Here is an 8751-nt window from a genome sequence, read left to right as displayed (position 1 = left end):
TTATTTTGAATATTCATTCGAGGACTTATGACTCCGCTTATTTTATTTAATGAATATTCATTCCAGGACTTATGATTCCGTTTATTTTATTAAATAATATTCTTTTTTTCCTAAAGAATAATGTTTCTATATTTGCCAAGTATTCGGAAAATAATTGATATTGTCAAATCATTCTTAATTTAAATATTTCCAGAGATTATTTTCAAGCTTTATCAAAACTATTTTTGGAAGTTTAGAGCGGATCCCAAAACTCGTTTTCAAATTTAGATCTTCCTTTCGAAGGGGATTTAAATACTCGCTCAAAAATCTGAGAGATCCGGCTCCGTGATGTATTTTTATATTCGCAACAAGGTTGCTGTTTTGATAAAAGAGTTTTTGATTACTTACCCAACACTCGGGAAGTAAAATTCTTGGAATAAGTTAATCCATTAACAGACATCGCCTGGGAAATATCGGTGAGTTTTCCTTTCCAACTAGATACGACTTCTTGGTGGAGCCGTATCAACAAGTTTCTACTTGGGGAAAGGGGAGACGAGCTTTACGTTTCAGAGTCATGGATTTCATCTGAACTAGGAGTGGCGTAAGTGGTCGAGTGGCGCCGGCCCAGCCCTATTATATAGGCCCAAATGGCCCGGAAGTTCCGTTAAGACGGTCCATTCCTTAGGAGTCCAGTGATCGGTTGACAAGTAAATGCGACTGTTCTCCTCTACATGTAGAAAATGGTGGGGTTGCACTACTGCGACTGATCATCGTGAGTGGTCTTCCTGGCGCGGCAAACTCCCATAATGAGTTCATCATCCAGTTGGGCGATTGTTGAGTGTTGACAGGGTCGAGTTTTCAAAATGATATTTTCATCAAATGAAGTATCTCGTAACTTCATTTTATTTTGATGATATTTCAAAGATCGATTCTATATAAGTTTTGTCTTGTAGCTCCATCTATGGGATGAACTAATTATAACTTGAACGGTGGTAGTTCAAGTAATATTCAGAAAAGATATAAGTAGATTGGAGTATCTTGTAACTTCATCTTTTAAACTTATATCTATTAAATGATTATCTTATGCATGACAAAGACTTCAGAAAAAAAAAACGTTGAGACAAGGTTAGATATATGAGATCACCTTGCAACGATATTTTTTTACAGTTATAAACTGGAACTCTGTGTATATTATGCGTGGAAGAGGACTTCCAATATTTTGAAAAGTAAATATACATATATACTGAACATTTTACGACTTGGTCGCGTTAAGATATCAATTTTGGTTCATATCTGCTTGACCAAGACTTTCATGAGTATTATGATGGGAATGCTCATATATTGTTAATCATTATACATATTATTTTGGTGGGCTTGTTGCTCACCCTTGCTTTCTTCTTTCATCACACAACAACAGATAGACAAAATGAATAGGACTAAGCTCCCAATTCGCAAGCGGATAGGAAACGTTCCGTATTTTCCTGTAGGCGTGGATGACGCTGTAGCTGAGGTAAGAACTACCAGTAGGCTAGGTTTTCAACTGTTGATATATATTTACGAACTGTAGTAATGGCAAGGAAAATGTAAATTTATTCAGAAACTTTTTCTAAGGTGTAATGGTTTATAATTGTGGAATAAAATGACTAGTGTGATTTTTGGATATTCATCTCTGAGACTATAACTTGTGGTGTGTGTGTATATTGTGGGGTCACAGTACGCAGTAGTTGGTTGTTTATTTAGATTGAGTGTTATTAAGGGAAATGGAACTCGTGACAACCCGGATCCCCGACCCCGGATTTGGGGGTGTTACAGAATTGGTATCAGAGCTAAGCGTTATAAACCTCAGAGATGAAGTGACGTTAAAATAATAAGTTCACTAAGATTATAAGAACTCTTGCCAAGTTCATAGTCGGACTACTTAACGTAGTACTGACAGTTAAAACCCTTATGGGAACCCTTATAAATATCGTGATAGAAGCGTAGTTCGTTATCGTATATGGTAGCGGGACTCCGAACCCTGAGGTTGAGGAGCAACAACGCGATAATGTTTTATTAGTTATTGGAGATCAGATTGTGGATCCGATAGAGCGTCCTAACACGGGACCGGATGATGTTCATATTGAGGATGTAGCGGTTGAGGATGTTGTCCTAGAAGGGATAATTGCTGAGAATGATCTCATGGAGGATCCTGACAAGAATGAATAAAGGACCACTGAGGAATTGATGACCATGGTAGGGGCGACTACCAGAGGTAGGATTGGTCGGTCACTACCGGAGGTTCGTTCAAGTTTGTAAAGATAGTAGCCCCTTTAACGTGGCTTACTCGTAAGACTGAGAAGTTCGAATGGACAGAGAAATGCGAGAACAGCTTTTAAGAACTAAATCAAAGGTTGGTGATGGCCCCTATGTTGGCGTTGCCGGATGGAAAAGGAGATTTTGTGATGTGTAGTGACGCTTCGCATAAGGAATTAGGGTGCTTCTTATACAGCACAGCAAGGTAATCGCGTACGTGTCAAGATAATTAAGGGAATATAAAATTTGATGTCCCCACCCATGAGCTGGGGCTCATGGAAATAGTTTTGCCCTAAGGATTGGAGGCACTACTTGTATGGAGAGAAGTGCGAGATTTACACAAGCCATAAGTGCTCTAGTGCATTTTCACGCAGAAAGAGCTCAACATGCGCCAGAGGAGGTGGTTAGAGCTAATCAAGGATTACGATTATGAGATTCTTTATCATCCAGGGAAAGCCAAAATGGTAGCTAATGCCCTTAGTATAAAAGAGAGACTCAAGATGAAAATGTCTTTGAGAGAGTTGATAAGAGATTTTGAGAAAATGGAAATAGAATTGAAGGTAACCGGAGCCGGTACCGAAAAGCTGTTTGAGATTGCAATACAGCCCGAATTATTGGAAAAGATCTTATTGTGCCAAGAAAAAGTGATGAATGAAGGCAGAGAGCCAACAAATAGAAAAGAGATTAATACCGAGAAAGATGATAAGGGAATAATGAGGTATTCCTACAGAATTTGGGTTCCAAACGTTCAAGAGCTTAGGACGGGATCTTAGATGAAAGTCATAGTTTGAGGAATAAGATTAAGGGAAAACCCTGAATATGATAATCAGGGAGGTCGCAATCAAGATGTAAGGAACCCAGAACATAATGAAGTGGAAAACAAGGATTTTTAACGTATAAGATAACCCCAATTATAGGAGAAGGATGAAACATTTCATACTGAGAAAACAGAAGTTGAGTAAGGAAAGGAGACCCGAGACGGTACTCCTATACGGCAATTCATGGACCTGTCTAAACAGAACTTAGACTACTATCCCCAACGACCACCCTGAGGAAACAATGCAGTGGGAAATTCTTTCAGGACCTTTAAGTCGCTAAGCTCTCAGAGTTCCAAGGAACAAGTTGACCCAGTCGAGGCAAGAGCCTGGCTAAAGGAAATAGAGGAATTATTTGAGATTCTAAATGATTGACGGGGCGCAAAAGACTGTTTTTCCACTCACCTTCCTAAGAGAGAGGCTACCCGCTGGTGAAAGGCCAAGGAAGGCATGGAGCCAGAGGTTATAATTAACTGATTAAAGTTCAGTCAACTGTTTTCGGGAAAGTACTTCCCAAGGATAAGGAGATAGTGTAAAAGCTTTAGAGCCAGAACAAAGGCGGACAAGTATGATGAATCATGAATCTAGGTTGTGAAAGTCATCAAGGTTCATCTGAAGGACACGAATCCAGAATGACGGGATGTTTGAAATCAATGCTTATGTTGTGATGGCTCATGAAATGATGATAAGAGAAAGGAAAATAAAAAGAAACTGAAGTGGAAAGGAATATAAAGGCAATAGAGTTTGAGGAATGATAAGGGAGTTGGGTATGAGGAAACCCTGAAGACTCGTAGCAATAGAAATAGAAAAGTATGTAATCGTCAGGATGAGGGTAATTCACCATTAGGTAAAATTGATGGTTGAAGGCATAAGAGATACATATATTTTATCCCCTTTAAGTTGGGAGGATTCGAGGAAACTTTGAGATAGATCGATGGATTAATAAGGAAACACGAATGGACTGAGGAGACATGATAACAAGAAATTAGGAAAATGGGATGACGGAAGTGACCTTTAGGAATGTGAAGTGTATGTAAGACTTGTGACTTGATGCCCAAAAAGAGAAACACCAAGTATAGAAGATATTTCAACATTGAGATGACTGTTGAGGTAAACAACAAAAATAAATGAGGATTTAGTGAAAAGAAGTTCACATTGAACACGACCAATATCTTCCAGAACGTCCCTGCTATCATTACCAAATCGAGCAAGAAAAGTGAATAACCATTGTTATCTTTTCGAGGCTATATGGATTTACCTTATTTTGAATAAGGATGTTATTGTGAAATTAGGCATAGACTATCGAGGTGAGAATGATTGAATAAGATACCCTTATCAGGGATATATGACTTAAATTATCTATGGAATGATGCAAGTACCTTTTAAAAGTGGAATTAAGGATAGAACCTCGATAACTTGAGATGAACCATGGGGGAATGCATAAAGGTTGGCATTTCACCCTTAATAGGGACATTATGAGTTTGGGTAGTACAGAATGAAGAACTAAGGCAACAACAACCTTTAAAGATCAGTGGAGAAAGTTTTTAGAACTTTATAGACAATGGTTCTAGTATTAGTAAATGGTATTTTGATATGCCCTGTATCTAGGGAATATAGGAGGAGCGATTCAAGGATAACCTTAGAGGTCTTACAAGGATAAAGGTAATATTCAAAGTTCTGAAGAATATAAATTTTCATAAAGGAAATATTACATAATTATAATAATGCCAGGTGGGGCACGTGTTGAACCATAAGAAAGTATAGATCGATCCAATGAGGGTTGAGATTGGTGAAAACAAGAAGGACCCAAGATAATAGACGTCCTAAGTATGATCGAGAGTCAGTCGTGGCAATGTTCACATCTAAGCAGTGATTGAAATGAGGTAGAAAATTTAGTTGGAGGTGGTTAAAATGACATTGATTGTAAGGAAATTTTACTATCGGGAAAGGCCAAAGAGGTGGCCGACACTCTAAGTGTAAGAGAGCAATTATAGGCGCTCATGCCAGAAAATACAGTGATGATGGTTAAAGCCGTGAAGGTTGTGAAAGATTGACATTCCATCTGATGATTGTGCGATACTCAACCGTAATAGTAGTTTGGTAAAGATTTAATTCTTGTAATCATCGTAAGCGGGCTATCTATCTTAGAAGGTCCTATCTAGAGAATAAGCCAGGACCATGTTACGAAAGGACTAAATGAACCTTTGAGCTTCATGTCTCCTAATAAAGAAATATGGTTAATAATGGTATTAACCTGCTATCGTTGCTTTCATTGAAACTCTTCTGCAATTTTATCTGCTTCATGTCATATGTACTTCAAGTTCAGGAGTGTTCTTCATGACTCATGAACGGTGATCATATTACCTCCTTAGAAGAATTCAATACGACAGGTATGGACTCCGTATGGTTAGCTATTAAGATTCCAAGGAAAAAGAATGATTACAGTAGGTCAACGGTGGACCATAGTAATGCAGCAATGATTCTACGAGTAATGAGCCGATTACAACCGTGAGAGTTGTATAGGAATGGATGTTGAGATTGAGTACCACTAATCGGGTCGTGGTGATATATAAGTCATCATTGATAGACTAATTAAGTCGATTATCTACCTATGATATATTTATTCCTTCTTATCGATAAAGAGTAGTATTACTACTAGGGCTGTAATTCGAGCCAAGTTTTTTTAAGCTCGACTCGAACTTGACTCGATTAACTCGGCTCGACTCGACTCGAACTCGTTATCGAGCTCGAGCTCGAACAAGATTTTAGGCTCGATTAAAAACCCGAGTCGAGCCGAGTTTTTTTGAACTCGACTCTAGCTTGACTCGATAAACTCGAACTCGACTCGAACTCGGTTAATTTTTTATATTTTATTAATATTTTTATTTTTTATATATGTTATTACTTATGTTATTAATATTACTTATGTTTTTCTATATTTTTATTTTTCCATTAATATAACTTGATGCTATTTTTATTTGTTATTTACATGATTAATGATATTTTATTTTACTTATATTATTAATATGACTTATGCCTTTCTATATTTGTTATTTACATGATTGATAATTTTTTCTGGATATGTATATATATTTTGATATTGGTAGTCCTTTGTCACTTTGTGTATATTTGAGGGGACCCCTTCCATACTTTTATTTGTTTGAAAATATTTGCATTTGTTATCGAGTTTCGTTTGATTTTATTTTAAAATAAAAAGGACAGTTACGAATTTTACATCAAATAATCTATTCAATACAGGGTTTCTATTTTTTTTATTTAAATCATGAATCTATAGAATATTCCTTTATTTTAGATTCAAAAGTTATCATTTATTTCAAAATCTAACGGTCCTTTATAGTAATAATGTATTACTACTATATTGATATTTTATTATAAATTCGATTCATACTTTTGATAGTTGTCTAAATTCTAATTGAGATGTCAACTAATTAGATCTAAATTTACAATTTAGTGATAAGTTAATAGGTATATTATACAACTATGATATAAATTACACCAAAAAAAGTTTTATTATGATGTATTGCTATTAATTAAAATTATTATTTTTATAATTGTTATTTATTAATGATTTAATGTCTATTGCGTCCTTTTTTTTAAAAAGGATAAAAATTACTTTTCTCCCCCGAGTCCCGACAATAATAAAATTATCATTTTACTTTATTTATCATATATATAAGATATACAATATACAATATATAAAAATAAGTATATTTTTAAGAAATATGAAGATAGAGTTAAACAAAATTAATAAAATAGATGATTTGAAAAATTATACTAACAAAGGTGTTGTTATTTATTTTCTAGTTTATACATGTATTTGAATATTCTGTTAGATTTACCTCAGAACACATGTATGTTATTTTGAATATTTATTTATTGTTATTAATAGTGAAACTAATTTTTTAAAATTATAAGTCAAAATTTCAAAAAAGAAATATTTTTACGAGGGTAAAAATAAAACTCGAATAACTCGATAAGAACCGGATAACTCGAAAACATGTTAAAAACTCGATAAACTCGTAGGCTCGATAAACTCGATAAGGACTCGATAACTCGAAAATATGTGAAAAACTCGATAAACTCGAAAACTCGTTAAAAACTCGTTAAACTCGAAAACTCGTTAAAAAACTCGTTAAGTTCGAAAACTCGTGAACTGCTCGAACTCGGCTCGTGTATTACCCGAGCCGAGCTCGAACACACAATTTAGGCTCAATTATTTTCAGGCTCGACTCGACTCGATAAAAAAAACTCGAACTCGACTGTAAAAAACTCGAACTCGGCTCGACTCGGCTCGAATTACAGCCCTAATTACTACATGAAGAAGGTTGCGGTATAGAAATGGATTCTAGTAACGATGATGTCTAGAATGAAATCCCAGATTCGATTTTCGCTGTCGAGGGAGTTTCATCGGTGATTGATTATAAGCTCGAGCAAGAGCATGGGTTCATAGAATGATGGACGGAATAGCAAAAATATTCAGGCACGTGAATTGCGATGCGATAATACTGGATATTGATATAGATACTTATGTTTCATTCTCCCTTGATAAACCTCTATAGTTCAAAAGTAGATTGCAAGCCAGATATTTTGTGGCACTATATTTTTTATATATAATGCTCTTAAATTCGTTCTTTTCTCTCCTTTTCATTTTGTATAAGTTGAGAAGAACAACCCTTCCAGAAGGGGAGGTATTGCCGAATGACTATCTATCTGTGTGATAGAAGCGTAGTAGGATACCATCTATTGTTTAATTGCTTGTCAAGTACTAAAGGCTGGCCACCTTCTGTACTAACTATGCAATGTAACAAGTGTTCATGATCATAGTGATCTCTCAATAAATTCTTTTACTTTTATATGATTGATGAAACTTTGGAAGATGGAGGCAGCTAGAGATGAAGTGGTATTAGTACGGTGGTATTCCGAATCTAACGCATTCGTGATACTAAGGTTGATGCGGTTATTAAAAGGTTATAGAACGCTAACGAGCAAAAGTGTATCCAGTATAATATTAGGTACGAAAGATAGTAACGATTACGAACTGGAAAAAAGTGGGTATTGAGAAGTAAAAGCTATAATGCTAGAAGCTATGATGAGAGTCTGTGCAATAGACTTGAAAGAATTTGGAATGATCACTTAACGCGGATTGAGTTTGCTCACGATAATAGATCGTATGTCAGGTATCGAGATGTCGCCTTATGAGATCCTTGAGGGAAGACAATGTCGATCTCCCTTATGTTAGGATGAAGCTATAGAGCTCAAGATGCTCGGACCAGCAGTGGTCCAAAGGACCAAGGACATAAAAGATCTAATCAGAGGACGACTGGTAGTAGCCCAAGATGGACATAAGAAGTATGCTGATTTGACATGAGAGGACAAAGAGTATAAAATAGGGGACCTAGTGCTGTCAAAGGTATTCCCTTGGAAAGGATTGATGAGGTTCGGAAAGAAAGGAAATCTAAGTCCATAATTTGTTGGACCCTTGGAGATATTAAGACGTATTGGGAAGTTAGCATATGAGCTAGCTCTACCCCCGAACCTGCAGCAAGTTCATAACATATTCCACGTATCAATGTTAAGGAAGTGTAATCCGGATGCCAGAAAAATAGGGGCATATGAGCGGATAGACATGCAACCAGACGTAACC

The sequence above is a fragment of the Apium graveolens genome, chromosome 11 (genome assembly GCF_009905375.1).
Source record: "Apium graveolens cultivar Ventura chromosome 11, ASM990537v1, whole genome shotgun sequence".
NCBI classification, from domain to species: Eukaryota; Viridiplantae; Streptophyta; class Magnoliopsida; order Apiales; family Apiaceae; genus Apium; species Apium graveolens.
This window is presented reverse-complemented; position numbering follows the sequence as displayed.